Genomic DNA, 17182 nt, shown 5'->3' with positions numbered 1-17182 from the left:
GCGTAGTCATTCAGGTTTCGATTGATTTGTGGATAAGAGCGGAGATTGGATTAAATAATCCCTTGTGTTTATTGACGTTTCTTTACTTCAGTGCCATGCACTTTACTTCCCTTTATAGAAGAGAGACATAAATTTCATTTTCCTTTCCTTAGTATGGTGATTAAATGTTACAAATAATAGCTAAAAGGGACTTCTATCCACATATACGAGATTATTTTGTCTTTAAGAGAAGGGGTATGACAACTTATACTAGAATAACACTTTTTATTTCAAAACTTCATAAATTTTCTCCAACAAAAAAGTTATTTTGGGATTATAATCTTCAGATAACTTATCCCAACTAATTTTGCTACTCAGAAAAATCTCTGATGCCTAAGTTAGTAAGAGTTTGAGCAACAAAGTTTGAATGTAATAGTCAAAATTGTTGTGTACCTCTATCTATGTTGGTGAACTGTGCTTATATGCTCAAATGTGACCATTGGAGGTGGTTGAGATCTCCTTACCACTCTTCACGTATGTTCTGCTTTATGTGGGATCATGTCTCACATTCACAGATTTTTAGGAGTGATTCGTCTACATTTGTTGAATTGTACGTTGACCCAGTTTGGCTTTTCGAATCTTCAATTTGAACAAAAAATTAGTTTGGATCTTTGAGTTTACTTGTTCTGCTCATTCTCGAAGTGCTCTAGTTCATTCGTTCTAACCAACTCTATCCTAACTTGGCCATTTCTAAGAATAATTTATCTTCCAGAAAATATTTATTAATTACAATGAGTTGTAATTTTATCTAAATTTTGTATATTTCAGAAAATGAAAACACAACCAAAAAGGCCAAACCTTATAACTTTTTCCCCCTTTCTCACAATTGATTAGTATTGTTTGCCACATCATTAGGGAATGTAGCATAGCTCTTTAAGTAATTTGAAATTTTTTTAAAGAGAATTTGTGTTCACTTTATGCATTTTTATAAGATTAATTATGTAAGTTCGTGAAAATTTACGTAATTTTATAATAAGATTGTATACCGTGTGCATTGCACAACGGTACATTTCCCTGTTAATTTTAGTTCTTGTGGGGATGTAGTTCGGGAATACTCTTCTCCTGGAGGGCGCTTGTGATCCACAGCTAGTCACCTGAAAAGAATGAACACTCCGGTCGGGGGTGCCGGAATTAGCACTCCGACGGTTAAGTCAGTATCTACTCTCTTGGTTGCTTCTTTCTTAAGTTAAGTTTACTAGATCTCACATACCTCTCTTTGGTTGATGTCTTTCTATCTATATCTTTTCTTGGACCTCAGGGTTGGGCCCACCTTTAATCCATCATGTAATTATTTACTCAGCCCCTTTTGTTGCTGTAGACACCCCATTTTTGACCGACCTTAAGAATTAGACGTCACCAGTTGAGCGCTTGGTGATATTGCATAATGTGCTCGTTCAGAAGTTTCAGAGTCGCGGCCGTGAGCCCCGCCTCCGGACTTCCGAACCCTCTTCTGTGCCTTGCCTCAGTTTGCGAACCAGACTTGGTTTTCTCTGTTTCTTTTCTTGAGGGGAGGGAGAGGTCCTGTAGACCATCTCTTAGTGGCCATGGGCTACATTTTGTGGCCATAGGCCATTTTGCCCATTTCGGAGCCCGGTTTCCGGTTTTTCGGAACCGTAGGCCGTGTGCCTCGGTTCGGGACCGTTCAACCATCTCCATTCGCTCTGATTTTTGGCATACATCTTATTTTCTCCCTTTCAAGGGACACTGGGGTCTGAGAAACCCACTTCGTGGCCGAACGCCACTTTCGGTGCTTAGCAGCTCATTTTCGGGACCCCGAACTGCGTGTTTTGGCCCCCGAGGGTTCGTTTTGCATCAGTTTTCGTTCATTTTTGGCAGGTGCCTCTGTTTCATCACCAGGAAGGTCACTGGAGGGTGGGAGGCCAGTAATTATCTTGGCAACCAGTTATATTCCATTTACGCCCTCCGACACCCGTTTTTCGCACTTCCGAGCCAATGTTGAACACCTTGGGGCCACTTTCTTCAACCCCAAACCACATATTTGTGTTGTACACACATGGGAGGACCCTAAAAGTTCATGGCCGGTCACTATTTCCATTTGACCCTTTTGAACCCCTCTTGAAAATGGCTTGTTCTCTCTCCTGTTTTGCAGTTTCCAAATTCGAACCACAGGGTTGTGATGAGGGGACCTGGGAGGCCACCTGTTTGTGGTGGCCGGCCACTAATTGAACTTGGCCTTTTTGACCCTTGGCCGGCCGGCTAGGGGAGGTGGCCGGCCGGCCACCTGCAGCAAAGTTGTCAGGCCGGCCTGCTTCCTCTCAACTTGAACTTTACAGCTGTATAGCTGTTTCCCCCAGAAAATATCTATATCCGGGGGATATTTTGTGGGGGAAAAGAAGGCTCATTTTTGCTCCACTTTTTCCTAGAGTCTTCTCTACCTCTCTTGCCTATATTGTTGGCCTCCCAACTCAAGAAAGGAGGTTAGAAGAATTGGTTGGAGCATATACATACATATCACCCCATTTCCTTCAAGTTTTGGGCTCCATTTCTTCATCATCTTCAAGCTCTACCATCACCACTCCATTCCAGCAGCAAGGGGAGGAATTCCAGCAGCTTAGAGTCATCAAAGTTGGTCCAAGAAGCAACAAAAGCATTGGTCTTCAAGGGTGAGTAGCATTTCCCCCTTTTTGGTCCATTTCTTGCACCATTTATTAGCCATATATGCTTGTTATTTTGAGCTCCGACCAAAACTGAAAAGGTCATTTTTTTTAGCTCATTTTCTTGTTTCATTAAGGGCTCAACCCTGTTTGAGGCCCCCATATTGCACTTGCTTCAATATCCCCTTGTTTGTCAATTTTCTTGCGTGCTTTGGCAACCCATTATGCTTCCATTTTTGGGCGTTTTATAGAACTGAAAATAGGCTTATTTTGAGCCCCTATTCAACATTTAAGAAGGGCTTATCACTGTTTGAGGTATATTTTATACACTTCATGTTATATCCCTCTTTTGGTCCCCATTCTTGCATGCTTTGGCAGCCTATCATGCTTCTATTTTTGGCCTTTTTACAGTTCTTAAAATAGTCTTATTTTGGCCCATTCTACATGTTTTATTAAGGGTCTTTGCTTGTTTGGTGAATATTTTGCATACCTCATGTTATAGCCTCTTTTGAGCCTCATTTTGCATTGCATTTCTAGCATGTTTGTATACTGTTTTGGGGTTTTTACAGTTCTGTAAATATGCTTATTTTTGGTCCCTCATCAATGTTGTAGAAGGGAATTTTTCAGTTTGGGCTTTGCATATACCACTTGCCTCTTTGGCCACCTTTTGGCCCTTTTTCTTGCATAAGAACTTAGCCTTGTCTATGATTGTTTTTAGGGTTTTTACAGTTCTGTAAATAGTCTTATTTTGGGCCCCTCTTCAATGTTGTTGAAGGGCCCTAACCTGTTTGGAGTTAGCAGCTGTGAGTTGCTTCCCAATCTCATGTTTAGGGCCATTTTTTGCATGCCATTGTTGCCCTATCTTTGCTTGCTGTTTGGCCATGATTTGTACTAGTAAAATGCTAATTTTGGGGCTGCCTTGCTTCTGTATTTTCATTCTATATACCAATTATGCATGCTTTGTATAGCTGTAGTTCATTCTGTGCGCCTAATTTGCATTTCGGGAGAAATTCCATGCATCGGGTGTGTTTTCGCCTCATTTCGGGGCAGTTTTCCCCCACTTTTCAGTGTTGAAATCCCATTAGCATGTTTGCATATCATTTCCATGTCATTGCATTGCGTATGCCATTGCCTCGGTTTGCGTGCCCATGTGCACACATTTCGAGGCACTTCATTTTCATTCATCGGCCTCTTATGTGAGCATGGCTGAGGCTCTCTCATGTTAGTATAAGTCCATGTTGCATTCTATATGCCATTCCATGCCATAGTTTGCATTTTTGCATGCCTCGGTTTGCGTGCCCATGTGCACGCATTTCGAGGCACTTCATTTTTATCCATCGGCCTCTTATGTGAGCATGGCTGAGGCTCTCTCATGTAGGTGTAAGCCCATTATTGCATGGCATTTTCCATTTTCTCGGTTTGCGTGCCCGTGTGCACGTATTTCGAGGCACTTCATTTTCATTCATCGGCCTCTTATGTGAGTGTGGCTGAGGCTCTCTCATGTTAATATAAGTCCATGTTGCATTCCATATGCCATTTCCATGTCATTGCATTGCTTATGCATTTCCTCGGTTTGCGTGCCCGTGTGCACGCATTTCGAGGCATCTCATTTTCACAGCATAGTGCATACTAGGTTGTATCTTAGATCGCATTTGTGCATTTCCTTGGTTTGCGTGCCCGTGTGCACGCATTTCGAGACATCTCATTTCCATAGCATTGTGCATGCTAGGTTGTATCTTAGTTGCATTTCATGCATATCATGCATATTGCATCGTGTTCGGGATAGGAGTTAGCCCGGGCACGGGAAACGAGGTGCGTTTCGTACTCCGAGTGACGAAACGTGTCTCAATTCCCCAGTCACCGACACTCCGGATTACCTATGATGGAGTTAGGTTCTTGTTGTGTTTACACGTGCATTCATTCTATATTGAGTTGCACATTTCGACCCCTCTGCCATCATGCATCGAGATGCGTGATTGGTGGCACGAGGATCGAGGCATGCATACATTTGTGAAAATACATTGCTATGTCCCTTTCCTGCTCTCTGTTGCAGCAAATGAAGAATCAGCAAACTTTCAGAGTTTGGCGCGCTTTCCAAGAAAAATCAGAAAACAGAGGCTAATCGGGGCATCCCAGTGGATTTCCGCGCAAGGCAGCCCAGACATGCATCATTCATCAGGAGCAAGGCAGTCCCTGGCTTGCACGCCAGTTTTACAGCTTTCTTAGTTAATTTGATTAATTAATTAGGAATTTGTATATTATTTGGACTGTAACATTTGGACTGTAATATTCTTTTATTCGGGACTGTATATTTATTCGGACCCTCAGCGCGAGGGCACAACTGTAATAAGTGTGCGTGTGTGTGTTGTATGTCTTCCAACCCCACGTCTTTCTTCCCTTTTATTTGCCTGCTTATGGTGGTTAAATTAGGGCATATTTCAATTAGCATACAGTATGACAGCATGTTTGCATCATTCATCTGTATTGCATGCACCGGGCTCGGCGCATCATACTAACTGCATTGTGCTTTCAATTCCAAATTGAATACATGTTAGTTGTAGCATTCCATATGCCATGTGTTGCATTAGGCATTTCTGTATACTTAGGATTCATGCATGGATTTCTAATGTAGTCTCTTTTTTGGCTTGGAGTACCCGGTGAGCTTTATGCTTTAGCATCCTTGCATGCGTGTGAGTGAATGCCATGAATAGCATGCTTACCATGAGGCTAATTGCTTATGTGATATAACTGCCTGAATGCCTGTGGGTGAAGGTTGGGTTATTTGAATTGGAATGAATCATCAACTGTGAGTTTTAAGCCCACTAGATAGTGGCAAAACCATCCTTTCTTAAGCCCACCCGTGGGTGGCAAAATCTGCATTTTAAGCCTACTTGCGAGTAGCAAACCATCTTTCAAATAAACAAACATGAAATGTTTTGTTCCAATTCGGGCGACCCAGTCTATACTTATATGCTGTGTGCATCACATAGTAACCTAGGCTAATAACCAGAATAAGGACACACAAAGTTTTCAAAAATTGATATCATGGTTAGTAGAGGCCGATCTTTGATCGGGCCAGCGGGGGTGCTCAAGAAGTGACCTTCCCCAATCGTACCCAAGTTCCCGAGCCGAGGCAACTTTGGTGATGACGGACACGTGGCCTTTGGCACCGAGTCAGGGTTTCCTAAATTTCCCCAAAATAAAATATTTAGGTGGCGACTCTGTATCTGGCAAAGCAGTCCATGTTTGGCACTTCTTTCAAAAATCTGTTTTTCTCAAAACGATTTGTCGGATTTGGACTCTTTGGTTCAGACTCAGAACCGTGACAAATTTGAGAGTCCTGAGCTGTAGTGACCCCAAATGAACATGAACGGGAGCTCGTTCCTCCCGGGAGCGTTCGGGGACGTCTACAGTTGCAAAATGCTCTTCATTTGGCTCCTTGCTCAACTGGTTATACGGCCGATTAGGATACTTCTAGGTTTGTATAAGATGAGGCCAAACAAAATGTATACATCTCGATTCCCCAAGTTCACGTATTCGGCCTTTTTGCATCCCCTGATACTCGGCCCCCACAATTGACCCCCAAACACTCCACTAACAACAGTTAGCTGGTGTGTTTGGTTTCGAACTCGAAAAGTCAGAGCCGAAATTCGGCGGCTAACCTCATTCCAATGCGAATGTCAAAGCTCACACGCCTTTTGGTCATCATTACAACTTCTTGCCCCTTTGTATGCTCCTTACATTTATTGTGATTTAAAATTGTGTTGTCTTTTCGAATGCACACTCATTTCCGAATACTTAAAGCTCTTGGTGTGCCTTCCGACTCGCCTCTGCAACCTCCTTTTATCTCTCATTGTTTCCTTCGCTTCTCGTAAGTTCTCTTTCTCTCTACCTCGAATCCCTTTTCCTAGTTTGTTTTTAATTTAATGTACTCTATAAACTGACGAAAATGGCAAAGCATTTGAAAGACCTCCTTTCTACGGATCGAGTCTCTGGCTTTCAACGCCATTTTTCTATCCCCGATGGCGTCCGTCTGTCACTTGTGACAGACAACACCCTTGATATGGAGAGGGCTGATGATAGTACAATCGTCTTCCCTCTCTTATCAATTGCAGAGGGTGGAGCCTGTTTCCCCCTTCACCCATTCCTTAGAGTTGTCCTTCGCCATTGGGGTCCAATCCCTCCCCAACCTAATGTAAACTTTTTCCGAATCATAATGGGAATTATAGGGTTAAACCGTCACCTTAGGATTAATCTCGACATACCTGCTATTCGGCACTGTTATGCCTTGGCCAAGTCTTCTGGCAGGCATGGGCGCTATTTTCTTAGGGCCAAGGACACCGACCATCAATTAGTGACTATGCTTTCCAGCTCTGGCGAGCGAGTCAATGACATCATGGTCATTGTCAGAGGTAACTGGGAATTCGACGAAGGTGAGGACCGCCTAGATCCTATATCTAGACGGAGAAGCGAACTAGGTGGCCACAGCCCCTTGCGTTTATTTTTCTTATATTTACTCGGCTTTATCTTTGCGGTCTCATGGTTTTACTTGTGCAGGAAACGACTTGAAGAAAGTTTTGGTTTCAACCGACGACACCATTCTTGCGGAAATTAAAGTTGTGCTCCAATACTTTGGTCGTCCGAGCCTTTAGAAATAAGGGAGGGCGGCCCACATTCTTCTTCAATATGAGCCGACGTACACGACGTTTTCGACGGCAGAAAACATCCCAATTCTGAGGGGTGAGAAGTTTCTTACGGCCCTCATCTTAACCAACTTCAAAAACTTAAGGCAAGTTGGTTTGGGCAGATCCGACTCGGAGCAGGCGGAGGTAGCTGAGGTCGCTGAGTCGCCAAACCCATCTGAAGCCGAAGTAGACGAGGCTTTGAAGTTGGCCTTTGAGGAAGAAGGCCTCAATTCATCCAACCCGCCGTCCACCTCAAGCCGAGGGGGCGTTGCCTTCGACGACATCTTTACAGGTTTAGAAGACCTTCCCGGGGCGTACCCTAAGGACATGGCTGGGTTGTCACTCACACAACTTGCCAAGAAGAAAAACGTCGAAAGAATGGCCGCCCGGCGGAGAGCGGAGACCATTCGATCGGAAATTCTACCCACTGCCGATGCCAAGCCCTCACAGCTTGTTGTCGAGGGGGAGATGGCTCAAACCCAAACGGCCGAGTCGGAGCAGGTTGAGCAAGTGAATCAGGAGCAAAGGGGGAGAAACGCCTCACTGAGGAAGAAGCCGAGTCTACAGAAGAGCAGGTCAATAAACGGCCATGCGTTGAGGAATCAGATTTGGTTGTTTCGTTTACTATTCAACCAAAGATAAGGAACATGCCGATTTCCTGTGGCGCATCGGCTTTAAAAGACTCGGCTGTGGCCTTGAGCATGGCCTCTTTGATCTCCCTGCCGACTGAAAGAGCCGTATTTCGGGCTGAGCCAGACTTGCTTTTGATCGCGTTAGCGGCTCAGTCGGCTTTATTGGTACGTGCTTTTTTATGCAGTCTTCCGCCTGAATACATATACATTTTTAATATTATTTCACTCCATTCCCTTATTTTGCAGACGGTGGGCAGGATAGCCGAAATAGGTCGCCGTCAACATGACGCTATAGAATAGATCGCTTTGCTCAAAATCGAAGTTGAAAAAGAAAAGAGCAAGGTTGTAGAAGCCTCTCAGAAAGCTGATTTCGAAGCCGTGAAAGCGGCGGAGGAACGTGCGAGGGCAGATTCTGAGGCCGAGAGCGCAAGGAACTCCAACCAGTTAAGGCTGGCCACCGAGGATAGGGTGAAAGCGAGTGAGGACACGCTCCAGCTAGCCAAGGAGGTGATTGCCAAGTTGGAAGCCGACTTGGAAGAATCGAAGAAGGCGAAGGAAAAAGCTGACTCTGAGGTTTCCAAAGCATTCCAGGCTGAACAAGAAGCCGGCTTGGAGAGCTATGCGGATGAAGTGCCCGAATTTGAGAACCGAGGCTTCAAACACGGCTGGTTCAAAGCCCTTGCTGCCGCAAATGTGACATTGGCCTAGCCGATTCCATTCAAGCAAGTGGACGTTGAGCCGCTGGCGTCTGACCTTGAGGACTGACTAGGGTAAAATTTTTAATTTTTGTTAGGCATCTTCCATGCAAGGTTGTAGGCTTTTTGTTTAATAGATTTCTATTAGTTTAAGGTAGTTTCATGTGTAAAATGGCTACTGTCTGTACTCAATTTACTTAATGAAAATCCCCCTTTACTTGAGAACTTACTTTGTTCTTTGCTATTATTTGTGCTTAATTTTTTGCTATTTTAAATAAGATAACTGTTGTCTACTGTGCTTGCTAGTTATCGATCCAATAGGATGTAGGATTACGAAGTGAGTGAATTAAACATCCGCAACCACCTGCCGATTAGATAACTATCTTGGCAATTTAGTAATTTAACCAAACAAGTGAAACAGCTCAAGGCCTCGTCTTATGGCCGATTAGCTTCATAAATCTGCCCTTGCCTCAGCCAATGAACTATAAAGGCCGAATACCATTGGTTCGTGGAGTGGTTGTGGCACGCGTAGATCGGCACCGGGCTTAGATATTTAGCCGATCAGATTAATAAATCTGCCCTTGCCCCAGCCAATGTATGAACTGGAAAGGCTGCCCTTGCCCCAGTCAATGTATGAACTGGAAAGACCGAATACTATTAGTTCATGGAGTGGCTAAGGCACGCGTAGATCGGCACTAGGCTTAGATATTTGGCCAATCAGATTAATAAATTTGCCATTGCCCAGCCAATGTATGAACTGGAAAGACTGCCCTTGCCCCAGTCAATGTATGAGCTGGAAAGACCGAATACTATTAGTTCATGGAGTGGCTGAGGCACGTATAGATCGGCATCGGGCTTAGATATTTGGCCGATCAGATTAATAAATCTGCCCTTGCCCCAGCCAATATATGATCTGGAAAGGCTGCCCTTGCCCCAGTCAATGTATAAACTGGAAAGGCCGAATACTATTAGTTCATGGAGTGGCTGAGGTATGCATAGATCGGCACTGAGCTTAGATATTTGGCCGATCAGATTAATAAATCTGCCCTTGCCCCAGCCGATGTATGAACTGGAAATGCTGCCCTTGGCCCAATCAATGTATGAACTGGGAAGGCCGAATACTATTAGTTCATGGAGTGGCTGAGGCACGCGTAGATCGACACCGGGCTTAGATATTTGGCCGATCAGATTAATAAATATGCCCTTGCCCCAACTAATGTATGAACTGGAAAGGCTGCCCTTGGCCTAGTCAATGTATGAACTGGAAAGGCCGAATACTATTAGTTCATGGAGTGGCTGAGGCATGCGTAGATCGGCACCGGGCTTTTTGAAGATCATTAATGAAATCCCCTCGGGGACGCTGCACCCGTTAGGAATAAATGGGGTGAATTCTTCGTGCTCGTAAATCCATTATTGTGTTCAGACTCAATTTAAAATAGTCTGTTGAGGAAGGTTAGATATTGCGAATGTCAAGTAGACTATTCTTCAACAGTAGAGGAGATGAGAGGACATTGGCTAAGCTGGATAGAGAGAGATGAATCGTAGTGGCGAGCCTTTGCGCACGGGAAGTAAGACGTCGAGAGAACGGGAAAACGTCAGTCCCCACGTCGAAGTAGTTCACCCAGAAGGGAAAGATAGCAACGGGGCAGCTCCCCCCAACCGTGACTGAGAGGTGAATCCAACGTGACACCGTAACTGTTGAGTTTTGTGATTTTTGTGGAAAATAAACTGATAACATAAATGAATTCAATTGCTTACGACCCAGGTGTGGCAGTCGAGTTTGCTCGATAGATTTTTTCACCAGAAGTCCAACAGTCGATGGTCGGTCGACAGGATTTCGAAGTGTTTCGAGAGGGTGTCCATGGAGCAGTGAAAGGGCTGTATACCGCATATGAAATCAGTATGCATCTACGTGCCACGCGGTGGGACATATAGCAGAAGAACGAACGAGCGAATTCGAACATTGGAGGCTCGCGCGAAGAAAGCCGAGCGTGAGCTAAAGAAGGCCAAAACTGCCGAGCCGCATGCTGCCGGCCAATCTAACCCGGTCGTGGAGGAAAGGGTGACCCAACGGCTAATAAGTCATGTGATTGCCAATCGAGATACGACAAACATGTTTGCAGTAGAGACTGCAAGGTCCAGGGGTTATGAGAAAGGCTCCCACGACGGCCGAAAGGTCGGGATGGACAAGACCAAGAAGAAACTCGTCGAGGAAGTATGCCGATGCGAGAACCGGAGTTTCTAACACGGGTGGATTAAGGCTCTACAAGCCGTAGAGGCTCTCCGTGAAACAAGCATTGAATCGGCGTCACCGTTATACCAACGTCAGCACTTTCCCTTTGGCACTTTTGAAATCGAGAAAAGCAACGATGATGGTGATGCCGAATAAAATTGAACATACTGTAAACGCTGCAACACAGAGTGGATGCAAATTATTTATTTATTGGTTAATTTAATAAAACACCCTTTTTTAAATGTTTGCATGTTTCAGCTTAACCTTATACATTCTGAGCCAATCGATCAATGTCATGAAACACTTCATCTTAGCTTCATTTTGGATGCTTGCATGTTTCTACTTTTGTCAACAACGTGTGCTTTTTAATCGTAATATTCAGGAGAAGTACGCCGAATCTGGATTATTATTCGGCCCAAGCGCATCATGCGCAGATGGACACTCTGAATTCGGAGACTTAATCGGCCCAAAAGTGTCTTGCACTGATGGTGTTCCAAATTCGGAGACTTAAATTTTGGCCAATCATGATATCCATGAAGGGCGCTCCGAATCCAGAGGCTTATTCGGCCCAAAAGTGTTGCACTGATGGGGCTCCGAATTCGGAGACTTAAATCTTGGCCAATTGTGGTATCCATGAAGGGCGCTCCGAATCCAGAGGCTTAATCGGCCCAAAAGTGTAGCACTGATGGGGCTCCGAATTTGGAGACTTGGATCTTGGCGAATCGTGATATCCATGAAGGGTGCTCCGAATTCGGAGGCTTATTCGGCCCAAAAGTGTCGCACTGATAGGGCTCTGAATTCGGAGACTTAAATCTTGGCCAATCTTGGTATCCACGAAGGGCGCTCTGAATCCGGAGGCTTAATCGGCCCAAAAGTGTTGCACTGATGGGGCTCTGAATTCAGAGACTTAAATCTTGGCCAATCGTGATATCCGCGAAGGGCGCTCTGAATCCGGAGGCTTATTCGGCCCAAAAGTGTCGCACTGATGGGGTTCCAAATTCGGAGACTTAAATCTTGGCCAATCGTGGTATCCACGAAGGGCACTTCGAATCCGAAGGCTTAATCGACCCAAAAGTGTTGCACTGATGGGGCTCCAAATTCGAAGACTTAAATCTTGGCCAATCGGGGTATCCACAAAGGGCGCTTCGAATCTGGAGGCTTAATCAGGAAGACTTGTTTTAACGAGCTGAATTTCAGTGAGGAAATAAGAGACTGTATTGCAAAAGTGAAATTTGTACATGGTGAGCATTCAAAACAAGTATTGTGCCTTACAAGTTGGGTTAATGATAGAATTTACGCAAGTGCGTGGAATTCCAAAGGCGTGGCAAACTCCTCCCAGACATGTCTTTGAGTCGATATGCCCCTGTGCCGGCGATTGATTCAATCTGATAGGGGCCGTCCCAGTTGGGAGCTAGCTTTCCATCGGCGGGATTCTTAGTAGCGGGAAGAACTTTCTTCAAAACCAGTTCTCCGGGTATATAACGTCGTTGATGCACACATTGATTGTATGATTTAGCAAACTGCTGCTGGTATCGTGCCATAGATGCGAGGGCTCGGTCTCGCCGTTCTTCAATTAGAGTTAGGTCCAAAGCTAGCATCATGTCGTTACGGCCCAAGTCGAATACCTTTGTTTTCAGAGTGGGTAAACCGATCTCCAGTGGAATAATTGCCTGAGTCCCAAAGCATAGGGTGAACGGCGTTTCTCCAGTTGATCGCCTTGGTGTAGTGTAAACACCCCATTTTGATTGGCCCTAAGACTTGGGCCTTTTCTTTTGATTACCCAATGATGACAATTTGAATGTGTTTCTCACAGAATCCTCAGTAAGAGAGATGGAATTTGAACTTTAATCCCAACTTTCACCATTATGGCCAAATTGTTTTAAAATACTAAATATTTCATTAGTTTAGTATTTTTTGTAATTTTGCATAATTTTATGTGTTTGTTCATATTTTTGGTGTTTTTATAGAAATTGGTATAAATTATATATTTTATATATACAAAAGAAAATAGTAAAAAAAAGGTTATATTATTATATTATATGTCTAGTATTTTGATATCAATTATATATTTTAGATATTTAATATATTATATTATATTATATATATATATATATATATTATAAAAGAAATAATAAAAAAAGAAAGAGAGGTCAGTGTCGACGTCCCCTGCCTGCTGGATTGAATTTGTATATATATATATATATATCTATGTGTTTATATATTATATAATATTTATTATATTATATTATTATTTGTTTGAGTGGGTAGTATATTATATTATTATTAGTTTGGGTGGGTTTGCCTATATAAGGCAATCAGGAAAGAAAACCGGGAGAGGGAGGGGAGGCCCAGCAAAGAAAAGAGGGAAGGAGATTAGGAAATCAAAGAGAGGAAAATGAAGTGGTGCGAGAGAGTTTGAGAGAAAAAGAATCAGAAAGAAAGAAAATTCGTTTTTTTTTTAGAGGGAAAGAGAGGGAAAATAAAATATTTTCTTTGATATTTTTATTTCCATTTCATCAATACACCATTCAAAAACCAACTACCAAAGTTGTAATTCCAAATTTTGGACTGAGAATCGAGAACACATTCCACAGACTTGAGAGTAATCAAAAGAAAGTTTGTGACTCAGAAAATTCATCATTTCCCCAAAAGGTGAGTTTTTGCAAATTTTCATTTAATTTAAAAATGTGATATAATTTGTTTAAATACTTCATTTACTTCTTTTCATAACTGTTTTTTTTATCGCTTTAGTGGAAAGGTTGCACCGCCCACATATCTATTGTAATTTATTATTATTATTATTATTATTATTATTATTATTATTATTATTATTATTATTATTATTATTATTATTATACTGTTTTACTGTTTCAACAGGAAGGTTGTATCACCCACATATCTGCTTTAATTTAAATATTGTATATAAATTGTTGTAATTTATTACTTGAAATAATTTACCCCATCGGATGAATAGTAACCTCCGGTGGTGAATAGTAACCTCGACGATGAATAGTACCTCCAGCGGTGAATAGTACCTCCGGCGGTGAATAGTAAAAGTGGTAGGTTTCTCTCAAATTCTTTTGGGGCTATTTTTCAACATCTAAACTATGTGATTTGAAGTTGTAAAAGTGGAGGGGTTAGCCACCCTTCCTTCTACTTGTTTACTAACTTGATCCTATTTAATTTTGCTCGCTTTCTATAGCTGAATGTCAGCATTATTATATGCTATTTAGGAGGCTGTTTAATTTATTTCAACGATTTATGTTTTAAATATCAAGTTTGTTTGTACTAACTAATTAATCAACTTCGCATAATCATTTTTGCAACCTCCCTCCATTCTTTGCTTATTTCGATTAAAAAGTTGTGAAAAATTAAGATTAGTATAAGAAAGGAACTCTTCCATGCTTAATGGTTTAATCTCTTCGGAGGTTCATTACCAAAGGTATAAAACGCTTTATGCTTAATGGTTTAATCTCTTTGGAGATTCACTACCAAAGGCATAAAACGTTTTATGCTTAGAAGGTTCATTACCAAATGTATAAAACGTTTTATGCTTAATGGTTTAATCTCTTTGGAGATTCACTACCAAAGGCATAAAACATTTTATGCTTAGAAGGTTCATTACCAAATGTATAGGAGGCTCATTACCAAAAGTATACAACGTTCTATACTTATTGATTTAATCTCTTAGGGGATTTACTACCAAAAGCGTGAAACATTCTATACTTACTCATTCTATACTACCAAAATTATTTGGAGGTTCACTACCCCAAATGTATACATGTTCTTATACTAAAGAACAATCTTTTATTTTTCATTTCTCTTTATTCATTAGTGTGTTTACTTTTTAGGGGCTAATTGACCATTGGGAATCACCAAGGAAAGTGTCTGTAGACACCCCATTTTTGACCGCCCTTAAGACTTGGGCACTACTGATGGTTTACTTGGTGGAGAAATGTGTGCAGGGCAAAAGTTCAGTTTCTTCGGCAAGAAGAGAGACAAATCTCAGCTTCATACCCCTTTTGGACCAAAACAATCTTGATCAAAATATTTCAGACCTTGAAACCCTCTCTTTCGAATTGTTTTGAAAATAAAGTTTCTACGATGTTCCGACACTCGCATTTTGTTAAATGTCGCGCTTTTTGGTAAACCGAGCATGGACAAAGTGGAAATTAATGAAAGAGAGATGAAATCTTTGAAAAATCTTTCAAAACACTTTGTTTAGGGGTTTGGAGTTGAAGAAAAGGGAAAGGAGAGAAGAAAACTAATTTGGGAGAAGTTCGACATGAATCCGGGTAGGACCAAAACTGCGCGGCTTCACCAAAACAGGAATAACGTTTTTCACAGTTAAAATTTTGATGTAATGATGCCACCATTGGAAAGATTACTTCTGGTGCTTCAATTTGGACACAAGAATGACCAGAAAAGGAGTCCATATGAAGGAGTTATGGCCATTTGAAGTTGGACCTGGAAAGCAGAATTTTCCTGCTGACCAGAAAAACTAGCTGGCCGACCAAAAAAAGTGGTTGGCCGATCACTTTCTCATGAAAAGTGGTCGGCCGACCAGAAAAAGTGGCGGGCCGACCACTTTAACTGGTCAGCGGCCTTCCTGCATATTCTACAGGTGCTGTGGATGCCAGCTGTGCCAGCTGGAGTGTACAGATTGTATCCTCCATACACGTGTATAGAGGGATTGCATCTAGCTTCAAACTTCTTCAACAAGCTTGGTGCTTGTTTTTCTATAAGAGGAAAGGCTCTCTCTCTTGTCTCAGGTTCTGAAGTTGGTTTAGGGCATATACATACATCTCCCTCTCTATATTCTTCTCTCCCTCTATATTTTGTGCCTTAAAGAGTGTTATTCCTTCACTTTTGCACTACAACCTCCTATCCAAACACTCTTACCTTGTTGCTGAGTTGCTGGAGGGTCTTGTGGGAGCTCAAAAGTTGGTTTTGGCTCAGGAAATCTGCTGGTTTGGCAGTGCTTCAAGGGTAACCATCTTTTTTCCTTTTTTAAGCTCTATTTTGATTACACTCTTAGCCATATTTGCATGCTTCATATGGATTAACTTTCAACTGAAAAAAGCTTTATTTTTTAGTACTTAACATGTTTGTTTAGGCCTCTTGGGTGCTGGAGGTCTCCTACCCTGTTGCATGTCTTGTTTAGCCTTGTTTTGAGCCATGCCATAACGCCTTTGAGCTAGTATTTGTTTGGCCTTTTAGCCACTGAAATCCAGTGGATTTTCAGTGGTAGGCATGTGGTTTTGAGGCCTAAAACCAGAGGGGGGTGACCCCCTCTCTTTTGGTTTTGTTTGCTTGCATTTTTGGCCTATCAAAGGAGCATGTATCCCTTTACTTTTGAGGCTTGGTTCAGGCACTTTTTTGTGACTTTTAGGACCTGCCTTAAGTTTGTCCATGGCTAGTTTGGTCACCTTGTGCATGCATCTAGTATGTGTAGTGTAATCCCATTTGTGGCCCATCAAAGTAGCATGTCTTGCTAGCATGCGTTGACTCCATTTCAGTGGGTTTTTTTACCATCATTTGGCATGTCATAACTCTGTCTAAAGCTGTTTTGGTTGTCTCTTGGGTGGCTCATGTACTTGTAGAACAAATCTTGCTTACTAGCTTTCTATGCATGATGTTTTGGCTCATCATTCTAGCATATTTTGGCTATGCTCTAGCATGATTTTATTCATATTTTGGGTTGTTCTAGGACTCTTTTGGGCTTCCATGGTCATATCACTCGTGTTTTGTATAGTTATAGTGCAAATGCTTTGGCTAGTCTTGGGTTTTGAGGTCCCTAGCATGCTATATTTGTGATGTTTGCATACCTTGACGTCATTTGGCATGGAATTTCAGAGCTTATATCTTTGCCATATTCTCATGTTTATCACTCTTTAATTGTATTTGAGAGTTGAGCTTTGTGCCTTGCTTGCGAGACATCATTTGGGCATGCTTTTTCTTGCTTAGCATGCTATTATTTCAGTCCATTTCAGCCACTGTTTTGACCTGCATTAGGTCTATTTTGAGTGCTTTAGGTCATTTGAGCATTGCTTGGTATGGTTGTAGTGTAAAGCCCTTGACTAGCTTTGTATTTCAAGTCTCTTGGCATGGTTTATTTGAGCTATTTGCATGTAATTTCAGAGCATATAGACTTGTCATGCTCCCACTTTTGTCACCCCTTGAGTACCCCTAAGGGTTGTGTTCTTGTTACCTAGCTTGTGGACTAATATGTGTGCATGTGTGTCTTGCCTTTTGATGCCTTAGTCTTGGTGTTATGGCCACT

The sequence above is a fragment of the Camellia sinensis genome, chromosome 9 (assembly GCF_055761805.1).
Source record: "Camellia sinensis isolate YWXY chromosome 9, ASM5576180v1, whole genome shotgun sequence".
NCBI lineage: Eukaryota > Viridiplantae > Streptophyta > Magnoliopsida > Ericales > Theaceae > Camellia > Camellia sinensis.
Note: the sequence above shows the minus strand (reverse complement) of the source record.